The sequence below is a fragment of the Bos mutus genome, chromosome 14 (assembly GCF_027580195.1).
Source record: "Bos mutus isolate GX-2022 chromosome 14, NWIPB_WYAK_1.1, whole genome shotgun sequence".
Lineage (NCBI taxonomy): Eukaryota > Metazoa > Chordata > Mammalia > Artiodactyla > Bovidae > Bos > Bos mutus.
This window is the reverse complement of record NC_091630.1, coordinates 40,270,105-40,291,779: the sequence shown is the minus strand read 5'-3', so window position 1 is coordinate 40,291,779 and position 21,675 is coordinate 40,270,105. Positions and strand designations below refer to the sequence as shown.

The window sequence follows — 21,675 nt, the reverse complement described above, 5'->3', positions numbered from 1 at the left end:
GATGAAAACTGAAGAAAGAAAATTCTGAAGAAAACAACTTAGAAACCTGCCTTTTTGCCCTCACTTTGTGCCTTAATGAACAAAGGATAACAGGGACTCTTTTGGAAGTCTTTGCTTGGGTTGAAGACTGTACTCTTACCATGTTAAGTTTATGAGTGTGTAAACTTCTTCATCTCCTGCACTGGCAGGTTCTTTACCACTAGTGCTACCTGGGAAGCCCATGCAAACTTAGGAAGCATGAAGTTTCCAAAAGCTATTATACAGTTTAGAAGATGTATGCTTGGATGTTTACTTAAAACTAAAAAATGAGGTCTATATGTACAAATAATTTCTCTTTTTGTATCCATTTCAGTTTTCTGAGTTTCTGGAAAGGCCTGGTATCTCCAAAGGAACAGTTTCTGATAGAAGTTTGGAGGTCTGATTCAAGAAAAAATAATCAAGGACAGCCAATGAATTGAGGACAAGAAGGTTTCCAATCAGGTAGGAACACTTAATCTCATACAATCACCTTAAATAAAGTGTGTTGTTAGCTGGATATGATACAACTGCTTGGAAAAGATGGATTTATAACCTACCCTACAAGGAAACTATCCCCAGTTCCCTTGGAGGTTGTAGTGTTTATCAGAGAGTACCTTGGGGGAAAATGAGTACAATAACAGTATGATGCTTTTTTCCATTTTTAGCTCATTGTTGCCATGTACCCTTGGTGATCATGGTGCCTGTGATTTAGTCCCATGAGCTTAGGTACGTGGAACAGCAGTTAACCCTTTTTAGTATTTTCTCCCAAGACAAATCGTTTTTATGGGTTTTTTTTCCATGATCTAGTTGCTTATCACAATTAAGCATCAAGTCTCCTGAATGAGGTATAGTTCCAGTCATTCTAAGGAAATTAGCTTGATTCTTATTGGGACACATCTTGGTCTTGGCACAAAGTGAGTTCACATAAGGAGTTACAAGGAGAAGAAGGGGACATGGGAAAGAGGAGTTCATTGTTCCCTGGGCACACCAGAACTCCTCTGACAATTGTGTTTTCATTAGCAATGTCAACTTAAAACATATTCACAACCTAAAGGTTGAGAGATATGTTTTATTTGGTGGGAATTTTTAAGACTTCAAGATCAGGAGGCAGCATCCCAAGTAACCCTGAGAGAACTGCTCCTAGGAGGTGAGACAGGGAGCCAGGTTTTATAGAAGTTTTGCAACAAAGGGCAGGTAGACCGACCAAACATCAGAAGATCATTGTAGTTAAAGAAAAATCAGATCTTTCAAGTTAAGTAGTTTAGCACTTTTCTATGTATGGGAGGATGCAAGAGTCTGGGCTCAGTGAAATCATTGCTTTGATATGCACCTCAGCTATATGGAACCAGTATCCTGTGTTTTCATACCTTGAGCTGCCTCAGGGATGACCATAGAGAGTGGCTGCAGTCTGATCTCTGCTAGATGGTAGATAGTCTTTCTTTCCTGAGTTCCCTCAGGGCTCACCAGTTTACCATCAGTGATGCCTGCAATCACTGATGACTGTCACATCTTTTGTTTACTGATATGTAAGACATTTTCCATTTTTCAGAGTTTGTGATAAAATCTTACAGTAAAAGGAATAATGAAGATGTCCCATTATATGGCAGGACAAAAGATAGTAGTGACATAAAAATCAGGGCCTATCTGTCTCATCTACAGTTAAAGACTCAGTGTTTAGCTGAGTATATTTGACTCCTTATCAATATTCAATAAGAAAACCATGTTGAATGACTTAAGGATGAATTAATGAATGAAAAAAAGTTAATATAGTAGAAACTGTTTTATCCTTGTATTTTCTTGTGTGTTGACTTTTGTATTTCAGGACCTAGCACTCTTACTGACACATAGAACAATTTATTGAAAGAATGAAACCTCACAATTCTAAGAATAATTTTAAGACCAATACAGACCTCATATTTGTCACGGTCTATGATAGAAGTATCCAGAGATGAAAGCCTGGATCTCAGCTACTGATAGAGTTAACAGAATCTATCAGGTTTTAATAATTTACAGTTCATCCTATTACATTTAGGCATTTAGCTACATGAGCCATACAATTAAATGTTGACCGGAAAAAAATGCACAACCTAAAAGTTGAGAATTCTGTTTTATTCAGCAGACATACTGGAGACTTAAGTCAGGACACAGCTTCTCAGATAGCTCTGAGGGACTGTTCTGAAGAGGTAAGGGAGGAGCCAGGATATTCAGGACATTTTGCAAGAAAAACAGGTAGTCGGAACATCAAAAGATCACTGTTAATTAAAGAAACTAGACATCTCAAGTTAATGAATTTAGCACCTCTCAATATCTGGTAAGATGCAAGAATCTGGGCTCATTGGAATCATTCCATTGATATGGACTTGAAATATCTAGGGCCAGTATTCTGTTTTCTCCATCTTGAGTGCCCCCAGGGTACAGCTTTGAGGGTGGCTGTAGTGGCTGGCGGCTTGATGACTATAACATCCTTTGTTACTGATATGACAGGTGACATCTTTGTCCACATAAATGACTTGAATATGGATAGCACATCCCTGGATGTGCAAAACATGATTCTTGGAGCATTTTTACAAAGTTAAGGGCAATTTCAGAATCACTAGCAGCTAAAATTGCTATTTATACGTCTCCACAGGTAGGTAGTAAACTGCTGTTGCTAGCTTCTTTTTTCCCAAGGGATAACAAAAAGCCATGTAATTCAAGAAAGAAATGTAAAATTTAGCACAATGCCATTTCCACAAAACCAAACACACAGATATACAGATATACATACACACATATACAAACTCTCTCAGATATGAAGTAATAATCTAAAATAGGACCCTGGAACTCATTGCAAAATAGCAGATGTACTAATATTTGATGATTTTCTTTGATTTATGTTTGATATTTATATAGATATATATTAACAACATTCAGAGTTGCTATATGGAAAAATAACTTTGTACCAATATTGTCTTTGTCTGTGTTATCGATAATGTATGAGATTGCCTCTCTGCTCCATCCTTTTCCTGTAATATCTTATGGGCAAGAGATGTAGTTATCAGTTGTTTTTAAAATTTCTAGATAGCCAGAAGACTAATATCACTTAAATAAAGAAGGCAAATTATCCCAAAGTAGGTGGCTTTGTTATGGAACATAAAGTCCTCGTAGTAAAGGGGAAGAATTTCATAGCTAAAAGGCTTCAGTTGCAGAAGATTTGTGAGTAAATATGTATGTTGTTTCAAAGTGGACTCTCTTCTATAATTAATGTCTGGGACTTATCTTTGGTATCTAATGGATTTTGATTTTAAAGTATTATTAGGTAATGTACCAAAGAATGTATTAAATTGGACGTAAATTATGAGAAACTATAAAATAAACTCCTTCAAACACACCACCAAAATTAAGAACTAGAATCAAAATTGTTGAACCTTCTCTCTGTTCTCTACCCCGGTTTCACCTTCCTTTCATCAAAGAAACCACTCTCATCTTGGCTTTCTATTCAGCATTCATTTAATCTTTATGTTTTTGATTCATTTAATCTTTATGATTTTGCTTGTTATTGAGATTTATAAAAATTGATATCGTACTTTAGTCTTCTGTGCTTGCTTTTTTACTCAACATCATGTTTCTAAGGTTCGTACATTTTGTTTTAACTCATGTTCATTCATTTTACTGGAGAAGGGAATGGCAACCCACTCCAGTATTCTTGCCTGGAGAATCACATGGCCAGAGGATAAAATTCCATATTGTATAAATATAAGAAAATATATTTATTAGTCTATTAGTGATATTGGGACCTATTATGAACAGTACTTCCATGAACATTTATTTTAATGTTTCCTAGTACACATGTGCAAGAGTTTATTTAACATAAGTAAAAGAGCACACCACTAAGAGTAGAATTGCTGAAAATTCAAATATTCAACTTTAAAATATTATGCCAAGTGTTTTCCAAAGCTATAGAGTCTGTTTTTAGTCTTTCTGTTCTATAGCCTCACCAGTAAGAATGGACAATCTAGTCAGTATAAATTCTCTTCTGGTTTTTGTATTACTTTGCTCGGTTTCCCCTAAAAAAAATATACCACAGACTTAATGGCTTAAAAAAAAGAGTTTTATCTTCTCCCGGTTCTGGAGGCTGGAATTCAGGATCAAGGTGGTGGCAGTTTGGGGTCCTTCTGAGGTCTCTCCTTGAGTTGCAGATGGCCCCTGCCTTCTGGCTGTGTCTTCACATGTCCTTTTCCCTGTGTGTGTGCATCTTTGGTCTCTCTTCCTCTTCTTATGACACTGGTCATAATTAGGTTGAGAATCCTTCGTTTGTTTAAATAGTTGCCTGTGTTTCCTATTCTGTGAAATTCCAGAAAATATCTTTTCTCCATTATTCTGTTGTTTATCTTTTTCTTACTTATTTTTTATTGTTCTTTGTGCTTAGTCACTCAGTTGTGTCCGACTCCGAGACCCTATGGACTGTAGCCTGCCAGGCTTCTCTGTCCATGGGGATTCTCCAGGCAAGAATCCTGGAGTAGGTTGCCATGCCCTCCTCCAGGGGATCTTCTCAACCCAAGGATTGAACCCGGGTCTCCCGCATTGCGGGCAGATTCCTTACCAGCTGAGCCACCAGGGAAGCCCTGGTGTTGTTCTTTAAATACAAGCAAATAATGCTTTGTCGGCTATATCTGACACAAATAAGTTATGTCTTGCCTTCTTACTTTTTTAATGTTATCTGGTGATAAATAGCAGCTCTCAATTTTAATGAAATCAAATTTATCTTTTAGCCTAGTGGCCTTTTTTGTCTTACTTTTATAGTAGATTTTCTTCTGAAAGTTCTGGTATATCTGTGTTCTATATTCAAGCCATTAATGTATTTAGAATTGACTTGTATATATACTTCCCAATTTCTTTGTTTTCTTATGAATAATTAAGTTTTCCAGGATCACTTTGGAATGATTTTTTTTAGATGTGTCTGAGCTATTCTTGGACATTTGACCATTCATATGAATTTCAGAATTAGCTGGTATGCAAAACCTCTGTTAAATATTTTTATTGTAAATATATTGAATGTTTAAATGAAGTTGGGGAAATTTTACATCATTATGATGGTCTCTTTATTCATAAATAAAATGTATTTCTCCATTTATTTATGTTTCAATGTCTTGCACATCTTTATTTGGATTTATTCCTAGGCAACTTTTTTTTTCTATTTTAAATAATTTTTAAGCTCTTCGTTTTTGCTGGATTAGAGAATCCAATAGGTTTTTGTTTCTTGAGCTTACATCTATCCATCTTGCTAATACTGCTCTTAGTATGAGAGAGAAGTCTCTTAGCAAAAAGGAATAAATGTAAAATTGAATAAAAATATTATAGGTCAGCTCTGGTCAATAATAGAACTATCTGTGATAATGGAAATGTTCTTATGCTGTGCTTGTGCTTAGTCACTCAGTCATGTCTGAGTCTTTGCGATCCCATGGACTGTAGCCCACCCTCCTCTGTCCATGGGATTCTCTAGGCAAGAATACTAGAGTGGGTTGCCAGGCCCTGCTCCAGAGGATCTTCCCAACCCAGGGATTGAATCCATGTCTCCTGCACTGCAGGTTCTTAGTGCTATCAAATCTATAACCATTAGTCACATATGTTTAAAAAAATTTTTTAACACAAATTAAATAAAATTCAATAAAATTAAAAATTCAGTTCTTGAGTCACACTTGCCCACATTTCAGGTATTTACTAGCCACTTGTTAATAAGGGACGCTATACTGGACATTTGGCTCTAAACTATTAGACTGTGGAGCCATGCAGTCCTGGGATTTTATCTTTGTCAGTGCATAATGAGATCTTTTCACATGCCTATTATTCTGTTATTAAAAAGAGAAGTTACTTAACAGTCATCTCTAACTTTTTGAAATAATCCAACATACAGCTTTCACCACCCATGAATTTCTTGAACCATATTTATGTTTCTAAACTACTTCTTAAATCAAGTGTTCATTTGATTCATGACCTTATAAATGCAATTTTGATCATTTTTCCTTGAAATCTCATATTTGTATAACCTTGTGGAAATGCATTTCCTATCTTTTTGCCCTCTTGTAAGCTCTTCCTGTATTTTAATCCTCACAAGCTTATATCCCCTAATGTTAAATACTTAATAGCAGTAGCTTGTAAAAAAATTTAAGAGATCATTGGTAAGCTCTTTTTTTCAATCATCGATACATTTAAACAGTGTGTTGCAATAAGAAATAATACTTAGTAATAAAAAGACACAAGTCATAGTTTTACCCATAAAAATGAACTTTATATGCATTCAAGTAAGGTTTATATAAGGTATATAAGATTTATTCTCATTCTAAAATTGTTATGATTATTTGGGCTTCCCTGGTAGCTCAGCTGGTAAAGAATCTGCCTGCAATGCAGGAAAACCCCGTTCGATTCCTGGGTTGAGAAAATCCTCTGGAGAAGGGATAGGCTACCGATTCCAATATTCTTAGGCTTCCCTGTGGCTCAGATGGTAAAGAATCCACCTGCAATGCGAGAGGCCTGGGTTGGATCCCTGGGTTGGGAAGATCCCCTGGAGAAGGGAAGAGCTACCCACTCCAGTATTCTGGCCTGGAGAATTCCATGGACAGAGGAGCCTGGCAGGCTACAGTCCTAATTTTCCCCGAACTTTAAATACTTACTATAAATAGTTTGTAAAAAAAAAAAAAAATGAGATCACTGGTAAGCTCTTTTATTTTCAATCATCTAGACATTAAATAATGTGTTGCAGTAAGAAATAATCCTTGGTAATCAAAAGACTCAAGTCATAATTTCACCCATAAAAATGAACTCTGTATGTATTCAAGTACGGTTTATATAAGGTACATAGGATTTATTCTGATTCTAAAATTGTTATGATTATTTAGAAAATCATGTTTGAAATATGATAAGATTCAAAGCCAATAAAGGTTTTAAATCTATTTAAAGAATCTATAAAGAATTCAAGTATTTTACCTTTTTCCCTTATTTGACATTAACCTGTACTCCTTCATCTTTCACTTACAGCATGCTGTAGCTGCAGTTAACACAAAGACAAAATATAATGTCTAAATATTCTGTACATTTTTTTAATGAATACTTTTGTTTAAAATTGTTATAACCTAAATTCTTGATTCCCCTTTCACAACTTTTTCTATCCTCCATGCTACTGCAATCAATTACATGATTGATTATTCCTTTTTTTTTTGTTTGCTAATTCTTTTTTAAAAATATCATGTTTCAAACTATCATCAGTTCAGGAAACATTGGAAAATGAGCCTCAGAATTCCCAGCATTAATGTTTTGTTTCATTGGCTATCAGGACATCATTCTTTCCTAGATTTCTCCCCTCCTCATTTGCCATTCGCAGTCTCCTTTGTGATGCCTCCTACCCCTCACAAAATTCAAAGACACTTGCTCCTTGGAAGAAAAGCTATGATAAACCTAGACAGCATCTTAAAAAGCAGAGTCATACATCACTTTGCCAACAAAGGTTGGTATGGTCGAAGCTAAGGTTTTTCTAGTAGTCATGTGCGGATGTGAGAGTTGGTCCGTAAGTAAGGCTGAGCCCAAGTAATTGATGCTTTTGCACTGTGGTGCTGGAAAGACTCAAAGATCCCTTGGACAGCAAGGAGACCAAACCAGCCAGTCCTAAAAGAAATCAAACCAGTCAATCGTAAAGAAAATCAACCCTGAATATTCACTGGAAGGACTGATGCTAAAGTTGAAGCTCCAATACTTTGACCACCTGATGCAAAGAGCTGACTCATTGGAAAAAACCCTGATGCTGGGAAAGATTGAGGGCAAAAGGAGAACGGGGTGACAGAGGATGAGATTGTTAGATAATCACCAACTCAACAGATGTGAGTTTGAGCATATTCGAGGAGATAGTGGAGGACTGGGAAGCCTGGCAAGCTGCAGTTCATGGGGTCATAAAGAGTTGGACATGACTTAGTGACTGAACATCCTACCCCTCAATGTCTGTTAGAATGCCCTAATGATCATTCCCAGCCCTTATCACTCTCCACCTACTGTCACTATTTGTAAGTTTTACTCTAGTTCCACTACATTAATGAGAAGATGTCTGTGAATCCCAAATCATACTTCTAGGCCTAACCATTCACCATGCCTCCAGACTCCTAATTCCAGTTTCCCACTAAGTATCTACAATCTATGCACAGTAGACATTTCAAATTTAGCAAATAAAGCAAATATTTTGGTTTGATCCACCCATTGCACTCTAGTTTCTCCTCATAACTCATCCAGTTGTTCAGGCCAAAAATATTAAATCCATCCTTAAACTCTCATTTCCCCGCAATTCCTACATCCAGTCTATTAGAAATACTTGTCAGCTCTAACTTGAAAATACCTTCTGAATCTATCTACCTCTCACCTTACTGTTGCCATCTTCACTTTACTCGAAGCCATCACTACTAGCCTCATCTAATCCAATAGGCAGCCTCTTCAACAATCTCCCTGCTTCCCGCTTCCCCCAATCCGTATAGTCTTTAACCAGTACAATAGCCAGAATAATCTTAAAAAAGCATAAATCATATCACATTATTTCTCAAAACCGGTTACCATCACTCTTAGAATAGAAACTTTACTATTTTTACCTATTTATATGCTTTATTCAGTATTTCTCCTGCCCTCCCCAGCAAACTCATCTACTGCTACCATTGTCTCACATAACCACACCCAGAATTTCTTTCTGTAATGGCCTTCCCAGTATCAGGGCAAATGTGAACTGATAAAGCTAAAACAAAAAAGAACTGCACATAAGTCTCATTTGCTATTTAACCAACCTGTAAACTGCTACATGTGTGAACAGTCTCCAAAGCAAAGTATCTTCTACCAAACAACTCTACAAAATGACATGTAAACACCACCTAAGATCTCTGTTGGAAGGATTCTTACCGATTTGCAAAATCTTCCAGGTTTTAGGGAATAGCAAGTGCAAAAGCCCTGATACTGGGAAGGCCATTGCAGAAAGAAATTCTGGGTGTGGTTATGTGAGACAATGGTAGCAGTAGATGAGTTTGCTGGGGAGGGCAGGAGAAATACTGAATAAAGCATATAAATAGGTAAAAATAGTAAAGTTTCTATTCTAAGAGTGATGGTAACTGGTTTTGAGAAATAATGTGATATGATTTATGCTTTTTTAAGATTATTCTGGCTATTGTACTGGTTAAAGACTATAAGGATTGGGGGAAGCGGGAAGCAGGGAGATTGTTGAAGAGGCTGCCTATTGGATTAGATGAGGCTAGTAGTGATGGTTTCGAGTAAAGTGAAGATGGCAACAGTAAGGTGAGAGGTAGATAGATTTAGAAGGTATTTTCAAGTTAGAGCTGACAAGTATTTCTAATAGACTGGATGTAGGAATTGTGGGAAAATGAGAGTTTAAGGATGGAAACACCTGGAGTAACAGGCAAATTTGGTCTGGGAATACGGAATGAAGCAGGGCAAAGACTAATAGAGTTTTTGCCAAGAAAATGCACTAGTCATAACAAACACCCTCTTCCAACAACACAAGAGAAGACTCTATACATGGACATCACCAGATGGTCGACACCGAAATCAGACTGATTATATTCTTTGCAGCCAAAGATGAAGAAGCTCTATACAGTCAGCAAAAACAAGACCAGGAGCTGACCGTGGCTCAGACCATGAACTCCTTATTGCCAAATTCAGACTTAAATTGAAGAAAGTAGGGAAAACCACTAGACCATTCAGGTATGACCTAAATCAAATCCCTTATGATTATACAGTGGAAGTGAGAAATAGATTTAAGGGCCTAGATCTGATAGATAGAATGCCTGATGAACTATGGAATGAGGTTCCTGACATTGTACAGGAGACAGGGATCAAGACCATCCCCATGGAAAAGAAATACAAAAAAGCAAAATGGCTGTCTGGGGAGGCCTTACAAATAGCTGTGAAAAGAAGAGAAGCAAAAAGCAAAGGAGAAAGGGAAAGATATAAACATCTGAATGCAGAGTTCCAAAGAATAGCAAGAAGAGATAAGAAAGCCTTCTTCAGCGATCAGTGCAAAGAAATAGAGGAAAACAACAGAATGGGAAAGACTAGGGATCTCTTCAAGAAAATCAGAGATACCAAAGGAACATTTCATGCAAAGATGGGCTCAATAAAGGACAGAAATGGTATGGACCTAACAGAAGCAGAAGATATTAAGAAGTGGTGGCAAGAAATACATAGAAGAACTGTACAAAAAAGATCTTCACGACCCAAATAATCACGATGGTGTGATCACTGACCTAGAGCCAGACATCCTGGAGTGTGAAGTCAAGTGGGCCTTAGAAAGCATCACTATGAACAAAGCTAGTGGAGGTGATGGAATTCCAGTTGAGCTATTTCAAATCCTGAAAGATGATGCTGTGAAAGTGCTGCACTCAATATGCCAGCAAATCTGGAAAACTCAGCAGTGGCTGCAGGACTGGAAAAGTTCTGTTTTCATTCCAATCCCAAAGAAAGGCAATGCCAAAGAATGCTCAAACTACAGCACAATTGCACTCATCTCACACACTAGTAAAGTAATGCTCAAAATTCTCCAAGCCAGGCTTCAGCAATATGTGAACCGTGAACTTCCAGATGTTCAAGCTGGTTTTAGAAAAGGCAGAGGAACCAGAGATCAAATTTCCAACATCTGCTGGATCATGGAAAAAGCAAGAGAGTTCCAGAAAAACATCTATTTCTGCTTTATTGACCATGCCAAAGCCTTTGACTGTGTGGATCCACTGTGTGGATCAGAAACTGTGGAAGATTCTTCAAGAGATGGGAATACCAGACCACCTGATCTGCCTCTTGAGAAATTTGTATGCAGATCAGGAAGCAACAGTTAGAACTGGACATGGAACAACAGACTGGTTCCAAATAGGAAAAGGAGTCCGTCAAGGCTGTATATTGTCACCTTGCTTATTTAACTTCTATGCAGAGTACATCATGAGAAACGCTGAACTGGAAGAAACACAAGCTGGAATCAAGATTGCCGGGAGAAATATCAGTAACCTCAGATATGCAGATGACACCACCCTTATGGCAGAAAGTGAAGAGGAACTAAAAAGGCTCTTGATGAAAGTGAAAGTGGAGAGTGAAAAGTTGGCTTAAAGCTCAACATTCAGAAAACTAAGATCATGGCATCCAGTCCCATCACTTCATGGGAAATAGATGGGGAAACAGTGTCAGACTTTATTTTTCTGGGCTCCAAAATCACTGCAGATGGTGACTGCAGCCATGAAATTAAAAGACGCTTACTCCTTGGAAGGAAATTTATGACCAACTTAGATAGCATGTTCAAAAGCAGAGACATTACTTTGCCAACAAAGGTCCATCTAGTCAAGGCTATGGTTTTTCCTGTGGTCATGTATGGATGTGAGAGTTGGACTGTGAAGAAGGCTGAGCGCCGAAGAATTGATGCTTTTGAACTGTGGTGTTGGAGAAGACTCTTGAGAGTCCCTTGGACTGCAAGGAGATCCAACCAGTCCATTCTGAAGGAGATCAGCCCTGGGATTTCTTTGGAAGGAATGATGTTAAAGCTGAAACTCCAGTACTTTGGCCACCTCATGCGAAGAGTTGACTCATTGGAAAAGACTCTGATGCTGGGAGGGATTGGGGGCAGGAGAAGAAGGGGACGACAGAGGATGAGATGGCTGGATGGCATCACTGTCTCGATGGACGTGAGTCTGAGTGAACTCTGGGAGTTGGTGATGGACAGGGAGGCCTGGCATGATGCAATTCATGGGGTCGCAAAGAGTCAGACATGACTGAGCGACTGATCTGATCTCTGATGTGTTTTAAACCGTGAACTTTGAGTGACTAGACATAGTTTCAGTATCAATATTTAATTCATGAGAATTAGCTAAAGTCTTCTAAATACCCATTACCCACTATAGAACTTCTGAACAGATATCATGACAGGGTCCATGGATCTGAATTTTAGCGAGTACCTCAGTTGATTCTGTTGCAGATGGTATTCAGTCCTTTAAGAGACACCAAGCTGGGGGCACAGCAGTAAAGAATAACCTGCCAATGCTGGAGACGCAGGTTTTATTCCTGGGTGTGAATATCCCCTTGAGGAGGAAATAGCAACCCACTCCAATATTCTTGCCTGGGAAATCCCAAAGACAGAGAAGTCTGGCAGGCTCCAGTTCATGGGGTTGCAAAGAGTTGGACACGACTTAGTGACTGTACAACAGGCTGGTGTATTTGCTGAGATATGAGGAGATCAGATTCAGTACTAATTATCATGCAACTCACCAATGAGATGCAACTGAGCTTCAAGTGACAAAAGAGAAAGAGGATCAAATTATGTTTGATGAGGAACAGTATATTTAGATAATTGCAAAGTAGTTTACCACAAAATTATTAATATTAAAGGAGAAAAAATAACTACAATGGAGAAGACTGACTTACTCAGTAAGGAGAAGTAAGGAGAAGATACTCCTTACTCAAGTGAGTAAAATAATATTCCAGTAAGGTTACAAGTTAAAATTTGCCAAAATGATTTGTAGGATGCAGTAAGAAGAACAAGAGCTTCACCACTGTGTCATTCCTGCTAATTACACATATCCTGAATCTAATGAGACAAATACAAACTAAATCCTACAAAATAACTGATTTATAGTCATTAAAATTTTCTAGTTAATGAAATTTAGTGGAAGCCTGAGAAAATTTTTTAGATTAATGCTAAAGAGACGGTCAACTAAATGCAATATATGATTCTGGGCTGGTCATTTTATTATGAATGGCTTGACTGGGACAATTGATAAAATGGAAAGGGGACTCAATATTAGATAGCCATGTAGTAATGAGTCAGTGTTAATTTCCTGATTTTTATGATTATATTTGAATATATTGAGTATATGTTTGTAGGAAATACTAGAGGATTAGGGGAGACATTGCATTGTGTTGGCAGCTATTCTCAAATGGTTTGGAAAATAAATTGTTTTTATTGTCATTTTAACTTCTATAATTTTTGAGACTGCTAAAAAAAGTACAAAATAAGAGGAAAAGATCCCTAAGTTAGGTAATCCTCTTTTTCTTGGAGAATCGCAAAGTTAAAAACTCATTTATACCATTGTAAAAAATTGTGGTCAACTTTTCAGTCTATTTGTGTTGATTTATGTTATTAACAGCATAACATCTTATTTTCTATTCAAGATTTTTTTATTTTTCCCTAATTATGCATTTTGTTTTTCACTCTACCAATGTCTAAGAATTTGGTAAAGTTTTCAGTATCAAAATAAAATAAAGATTCATAGAAATGAAAATAAGTTCTTAGAGAAATTTATGAATGTCTACCTGCCTTTAGAAATGGAGTAAATTGGCATGAAATTTATAAGGGAAAGAAACTATACAGAGCACTCCCTTGCAGAAACTCAATATGGTTGCATATGTTTATCTGTTAAGAGGTCTATGATGAAACAGTAGCTATATGTTCAAATTTAAATGCAACTTTTTAAATCACATTTCATATCAGTCCATGTAACTGGACAATTCAGGAAGTAAATTAAAACAGTTCTTGCTTTCAATACTTCCTAAGGTCAACACTTAGAATAATGAAAAACTTATCTTTCACTCTAAGAAACCTGGGCAGTTATTAGTTAAAGCAGATGTGTTGTCCTACTGGCCTACACCTGGTTATAAATAGCAGTATGACTTGAGATCACCCTGGACACAGAGTGGACTCTCTAAATATAGCTTTTCCTTTCCACAAAGGCGTTTTACAAGAATGCTACCTTTGTGAAGGATACGGACACTAAAGTCAGTGACTTTTAGTCATAAAAAAGATTTGAAATATTTTCTTAGCCTGGGAACTCACATTTTAGAGGCATAGAAACTGAAGTCCAATGAAATTAAATATTTCGCCCGGCAGACAAGAAATAATGACAGCACTCAAGCCTCTATCTTCTGAATCCGTTGAATGCAGCATATAATAGTTTGCAATAACTGCTTATTTTCATTGCCCTCAACACCACATTCCTTCTGTGCCTTATCCCTCTTGCTTCTTTAAGTGGGATGATAATATTATCGGCAAGCTTTAGTTACAATTTTTTTTTAAATTTTGCTGTTTTGTAATTCATTTTTGAAAAATTGTATTTCTGTGTTAAAAATGTGTGAGGACAGTTTCCTTCATTCTTGAAACACCTCTCCCTGCATTTACCATCTTTTATTGTCAAAATATTGTGTAGCAGTAAGTACAAAAACACATATAGTAAAGGAGATAAGTATGAGGCAACAAAGTGTGTGTGGAGAGGATGGGAGGCAGGCAGAGGTTAGAGCTGACATATCTTAAAGGGAGATGGGAAGAGGGGGAAGAGAAGAAAGATTTATTTGTTTGAAAAAAATATAATGGCAAGTTGGACAGGGTCTAAACTTAATACAATATATTTTCCTTAATTTAAATCCCAGGTTAACTTCCATTGTTTGCATTGCCACAGACAAGAAAACAAAGCAAAGAGATTTTTGTGTACCATAATTTCATAAAGATTTCTATAAGACTGTAAAAATAAATTTAAAAAACAGAAGTCTTATCTTTCACTTATTTTACCTGCTTCCTTGCACTTTAATAAGTTGGTAAATGACGTTTAAGTTCAATAGCTATAATTAATTCTGTCCCACAGATTTTAAATGTACTGGTGATTGTGTGAGTGTGTGTGTGTGAGTGCGTGCGTACCTTTACAGACAGTAAAATAAAGTTCTTGATCAAATAATTATTATCGTCTAGACTAAAATCAGATATGATAGAGGGGCCAGCCATTGGTAAGTTTAAAAGTCACCCTGGGTGATTAATACATGTAGCAGGACTGCAGGCCTCTCTTTAGATGAAGCACTTAAATGCAAGTATAACTAACCATGGCTCTAATTTCATATCTGAAATCTGCTTTATTTAGAGTTCTTTGGCTTGTTCTGTTTCTGTAGTCTTTGTTGTGCTATAAAAATATCAGAATTGTGAATTAATGAACTGATATGTAAAAGTGAAATACTGAAGAAAAAAAAAAAGTGAAATACTGGAAGATAAGATAAACATAAAGGCCTCTAATTGTCATGCAAATAAGTTTGGTTGACACAAAACTGGAAATTAGATAAAAACATTACATGCATGCTAAGTCACTTCAGTTATGTCCAACTCTTTGCAATCCTATGCACTGTAGCCTACCAGGGTGCATGGGATTTCCCAGGCAAGAATACTGGAATGGATTGCCATGCCCTCCTTCAGGGCATCTTTCCAACCCAGAAATTGAACCCACATCTCCTGCGGCTCCCACATTGAAGGCAGAATCTTTAACCCTGAGCCATCAGGGAAGCCAAGAAAAAGACATTAATAAATCATAATGCTGAAATTAAAATCTTCTACTTACATCAGTACAAAAGAAATCCTAATTTGTACCACAAAGTAATGAATTCAGTACTTTTCATTTCTTAAATATGTGCCTAGTACCCTCCCTGCACTGTGCATATAAAACTTCAGAAATTTGGAGGACAAACAAGAAAAACAGAAGCTCTCTACCGTTAAGTTATTTATACTGTAGTCAATTAAAGTTCTCTACTTTGAGATTTTTTAATTCCTCAGTTTATTGTAATATCTTCATCGGTTTTCTTTGTTAAAACCAATCTTTATCACTTTAAATAGTTTCTTCAATGTACCTGTTAACGAAATACAGTCATAGTAGTAACTTCCAATGCTAATAATATAGTTGATAGGAGAAATGCTCAAAATTGACTGGAAAGTGATTTCGATAATCTACAAAATGTCATGAGGTTTCCCAGGTAACAACTTCTCTCCTATGCAAAAATGCACTTATTATTTATTGTCTAAGCTTATAAAAACTGTCTTACTTTATTCATATACAAGTTTGACAACATTCTTTAACTCATATTTTAAGGTATTTTGCTCAGTTATCTTTCTGGAAACTGTTGATTTATATATATTATATAAATATTAATATGTATTTTTCAATGGCTAGATAAAAAATGGATTTTTTAACTGCTTAAATTTGTTTAATTTATATTGTCCTTCAGCATTTCCTTTTCTCACTGCAGCCTATCCTACTGATCTCAAAATACCTGAAAAATCTGAAAATCCCATTTAAAGTAAATGTATGGAAAATTTTCAAGATAACATATATGATGGTTGATAAGAAGAGTATTAAACATTGTGCTGAAGATCATTCCGTTAATAAAGAGATTAATCAATAACCCTAACATTCAGACATACAATAAAAAGGAAAAACATTAATTATAGTACTGAGCAATGACACTTTCAGTAAAGGGAGCTATTGAATATTGTATAGGCAACTAGTATCTGCAAAGCAGATAAATTGGCAGTGATTATGCATATATTCAAAATATGTTGAAACACAGTCATAAAAACAGTTTTCTTTTTGGCAGAAAAGAGGCATATTGAAGTATTCAAGCACTACTTCAACTGGATTAGACAGACACTATGCAGAACGTACATGATTGTAAAAGAGCAGATATTAGCATTTGTGTGAATATGTGTGCTTTTAATTAATGCATTTTCATTCATTCAGAAAGGAAGAGAATGATAAACTTATTTTAAATGTGGCATTGCGATAAGCTGAAGTTCCGTTCTTAGACTTTTACTGCTGTTCCTTTGTGTGTGTTCAATCGCTCAGTCTTGTCTGACTCTTTGCAACCCTATGGGTTGTAATCCACCAGGTCCTCAGTCTGTGGAATTTTCCAAGCAAGAATACTGGAGCAGGTTGCCATTTCCTACTCCAGGGGATCTTCACAACCCAAGGATCAAACCCCTGTCTCTTGAGCCTCCTGCATTGGCAGGCAACTTCAGTATTCACCAAAGAATACTATACTGTCATTTATCAAATAAGAAATTTGGAAGCAATCCTAGGATTCTCATTATAGAGTTCCCTGCCTTCATGCTCCCCACTCAATAAGAATCCCTGACTTTCCTATATGGGAACGCTCTCTCCAATGCATACCTGGTCTGTCACTCTCAAGGGCCAGCATCTCTGCCTCAGCATCCTAGTGAAGTCACTTCTATCTCAGTGTGTGCAGGGCCATTTTTAAACCTTTCTCAGTCCTAGGTAATTGCACTTTTAGAAGCTTCACCCTAAATGTTATCAAATGATTTAAAATATGCTGGAGAAAAACATGGTCCCAAAGGATAAATGCACCTCAGTATTCATTGCCACACTGCTTACAATAGCCAAGGCATGGAATCAACCTAAATGCCCATCAACAGAGGAATGGATAAGAAGATAGCACACACACACACGCATGCGCACACACACTGCTGCTGCTGCTAAGTCACTTCAGTCTTGTCCGACTCTGTGCGACCCCATAGATGGCAGCCCACCAGGGTCCCCCGTCCCTGGGATTCTCCAGGCAAGAACACTGGAGTGGGTTGCCATTTCCTTCTCCAATGCACGAAAGTGAAAAGTGAAAGTGAAGTCGCTTAGTCGTGTCCGACCCTCAGCAACCCCATGGACTGCAGCCTTCCAGGTTCCTCCATCCATGGAATTTTCCAGGCAAGAGTACTGGAGTGGGGTGCCATTGCCATAATGTAATATTAGCCATTAAAAAGAATATAATGAAATAATGCCATTAGCAGCAACATGGATAGATCTAGAGCCTATCATACTGAGTGAAGTAAGACAGAGAAGGAGCAATATGATATCCCGGAATCTAAAAAGAGATGATACAAATGAACTTTAAAAACATTAAGAGACTCAAAGACTTAAGAGAATGAACTTATGGTTGCTGGGGGTGGGGTACTGTATGGGGAAGGATAGTTAGGGAGTCTCAGATGGACATGTACACACTGCTGTATTTTAAATGGATAACCAGCGAGGACATACTATATAGCACATGGAACTCTGCTTAGGGTTATGAAGCGACCTGGGTGGGAGAGGAGTTTGAGGGAGAGTGGATACTTGTGTATGTATCGCTGAGTTCTTTCATTGTTCACCTGAAACTATCACAACGTTGTCAATCTGCTATACTCCAACACAAACGAAAAATCATCCTTATTTCTATTAAAGGTGACCAAATCCCATATTCAGTATAATTATAGATAACTATATGAAAGTTAAGTAACATTACCATTGATGAGTTGTAGTAATATTAGTTGGAAATATCAATTAAACAAGTTTTTATCACAGTTTTGTAGATTTTTATTCATGTTTCAGAGCCATTTTTCAGGTGTCAATTTTCTAAGTCCTTCTCAAACTCCTGTTCCCTAGTGAATGTGCTTTTACTGTCACAGCACTGAATAGCCACGACAGAAAGATGTCTGAAGATAAAGACCATCACATGGATAAGTAGACCAGATATGTGGAAGTGGGAATGCAAAATGTTTGCAGAAAAAATATAGAAATCAAGAAATCATAATATTAAAAAGTCGGGTTCTGTAGGGATGTCAATAAAATATCACCCTACATAGTTAGTCTCAACACAGTATGTGAACTGCTTACATATTTAAAATAAATGCTGATGGCAAGCCATCAATAAAAAATTAAGTACAGTATGTTCCAAAATGAATGTTGGAAAATGTCAGTTGGTTTTGTAACTGGTTAAGTCACCTATCAGTTTCATAACAGTGTTTCTAAACCTTTATTATTCTATCTTTAAAACTGAGATAATGAGCATTCCTATTTGATATACTTGTTGATAAATTTATGCAATTTGCATAAATGTCTTGTGACCTTTCTGGCAAATACTTGATATTTTTGTTATTATTATTGATAAATAATTAGTAAACAATAACTGTTTTGTTATGGTCATAGTTACAACTTGGAACAGAACAGACAATATTACTGAGAGTGATCAGATGGAAAAGTTAATAATGAGTTATTTTGAGAAGAAATATGTTGATGTTCAAACATCCTTTCCAAAGCTAAATATTTATTTAATGGAGAAAAATAGTCTTAGTTTAATGAGAAGGTACAGATTTTAAAAGTATATTTCCTCTTTGGACTCATAAAGAGCCAGAAAAGGAGATTAAACAAAGGCTTTAGAGAGTATTATATAATAAAGAACAGCACCAGCACCAGGCTGTTGATGCTTTTGTGGTTTTGATGTGAATAACTCCAGGGCCCTGTTCTGACATCAGTACTACCACTCACTGTCTAAGATACGGACAAGTCGACTAACCTCTCTCCGCTTTAGTTTCTTCATCTGTAATGTACAAGTAATATTACTTGTCACTTGCCAACTGGCAGTACTTCTTCAGCTAATTGACTGTCTCAGCAGGGATGTCTCAAAGATCAGCTAATAAATGAATTATAAACCCATTGAAATATTAAATGATGTCAAAAACCTTAACAAAAGGACAGAACAAATCATTCCATGTATTAATTTACTTAGTCACATATATTTTATATAAAATAATGTAAAAAGAAGTAGCCTTCCATAAAGTGAAATAGAATAGATTAGTTGGAATTCTGGAGTGCTTTTTGTCACTCTTATTTTTAAGAATCTTGTCATAATTAAGGATACACAGAAGAAGACGTGTATTAGAGGAAATAATAGTTCATCTCTTTATATTGATGAAAAGTACTGTGAGACAAGAAAATGAAATAAATACGAATAAAGAAACATGCTTTCTGAGCTGCTTTTACCACTGACAATGGCATAACCTTGACAAATTTACTTTAACAATTAAGATCTAGAGTAAGATAATTAAAAATAAATCTACAATATACTTTTGGCAGATGTAAGAACAATATACAAAATCTTGTGCCAAGCATTCTGAGGGACTCAAAGGACTCAGAGGTCAAAGAATATATAAGAAGAAGAGCACCATGAAGATAATTAATGCTTCCATGTGTGTGTGGTTACTTCAGTCCATAGGCAAATAAATATTATAATAAAAATATTCATTACATAATACCTGGAGATGGGGAGGTGGTGTGGCTGATAAACTAGGCTTGAAAGATGAGGAGGATTTTGTCATTGGGAGAGAAGGTCACTCCAGGTTGAGAAGATAGCTTGAGAAGACCAGTAAGAGAACACCAGAGATATTGCAAGTGTTTACTGTGATCTAACTTTGTATGCTTGGGAGAGAGAGTATAGGAGAACAAAGCAAGTAAATTAGGCTGGCTTCAAATTTCAGAAGGCCATGCAAAAAACCTAAAACTATATTTTGTGGGTTCCTAGGAACCACTAACGGAGAAAGCACTGGCACTCCACTCCAGTACTCTTGCCTGGAAAATCCCATGGATGTAGGAGCCTGGTAGGCTGCAGTCCATGGGGTCGCTAAGAGTTGGACACGACTGAGCGACTTCGCTTTCACTTTTCACTTTCATGCGCTGGAGAAGGAAACGGCAACCCACTCCAGTGTTCTTGCCTGGAGAATCCCAGGGACAGGGGAGCCTGGTGGGCTGCCGTCTATGGGGTCGCACAGAGTCGGACACAACTGAAGTGACTTAGCATAGCATAGCATAGGAACCGCTGAAGATTTTTGAGTATTTTATGTTTTAGAAAGTTAATTCCGGTGATAGTGTAAAGGGTAAGTTGGAGAAGAATAAGTTTAGATAACTAAGTAGTTAGCCTGTAATTGCAGTAGTTGAGAGAGAAGATAAAGGGAGTGACCAGAGAAAGAATGGAAATGAAGAATATGTAAGAAACACTGAATAGATAGAATTAAGGAGGTTTGGGAATTGATTGAATGGGAAGAACTAGTGAGATGGAAGTTCAGTTCAATTCAGTCGCTCAGTCATGTCCAACTCTTTGTGACACTATGGACTGTAACCCACCAGGCTCCTCTGTCTGTGGAATTTTCTAAGCCAGAATACTGGAGTGGGTTGACATTCTCTTCTTCAGGGAATCTTCCCAAACCCAGGGACTGAACCTGGGTTTCCTGCATTGCAAGCAGATTCTTTAGTCTGAGCCAAAATGATAAACATAATAAATAGCTTTGGGAGTAGAGGTAGAGATGTAGCAAAGCAATTCCACTTGAACTTAATGAATTTGAGTTTTTAAGGACATCCATGGGTCAATATCCAATAGGCAGTAAAAATTCCCAAGCTACGCTTCAAAAAATTATCTTGCCCCCAAATTATAGATTTCATAGCCATCTATACACAGTTGAAAATTAAGACAATTGGGACAAATGGAATTACCAAACAGAATATAAACAACAAAAAAGAGAAGAACTTCCCTGGTAGCTCAGACAGTAAAGTGTCTGCCTACAATGCGGGAGACCCAGGTTCTATCCCTGGGTCGGGAAGATCCCTTGGAGAAGGAAAAGGGCAACCCACTCCAATACTCTTGCCTGGAAAATCCCACGGACTGAGGAGCCTGGTAGGCTATAGTCCATGGGGTCACAAAGAGTTGGAAACGACTGAGCGACTTCGCTTTCACTTAATAGATAAGGGAGGGAAAGAGCAAGAAGAAATATAAGGAGACTATGAGGAAATCAAGAGTGCAATCACAATCAGAGCCAAGGGAGAAAGAGGTTTCAAGGAGAGAGGAATAACAATGTAAAATGTTATATGTAATTTAATATAGATGATTATTATGAAAAGCCCATTGAATTTTGTGATTAATCTGTAATTTTGTGATTAGTTCTGGTAAATTGATAGATATGTAAGTTAAACTTCAGAGGAATTAAAATAAAGCAATGTAAAGAAGAGATTCTCAACCCCTAGGCCACAAACTAGTAGCAGT

At 36.9% G+C, this 21,675-nt stretch overlaps 1 protein-coding gene across 1 annotated transcript in view; it reads left to right on the top strand.

Annotated features, from left to right (window-relative positions):
- Positions 1-21,675, top strand: part of PKIA (cAMP-dependent protein kinase inhibitor alpha) — a 97,911-nt gene that overhangs the window by 58,666 nt on the left and 17,570 nt on the right. The window contains exon 2 of the mRNA XM_070382216.1: positions 353-480. The gene's annotated coding sequence lies outside the window, so the exon portion shown is untranslated. The remainder of the gene's footprint in view (positions 1-352; positions 481-21,675) is intronic.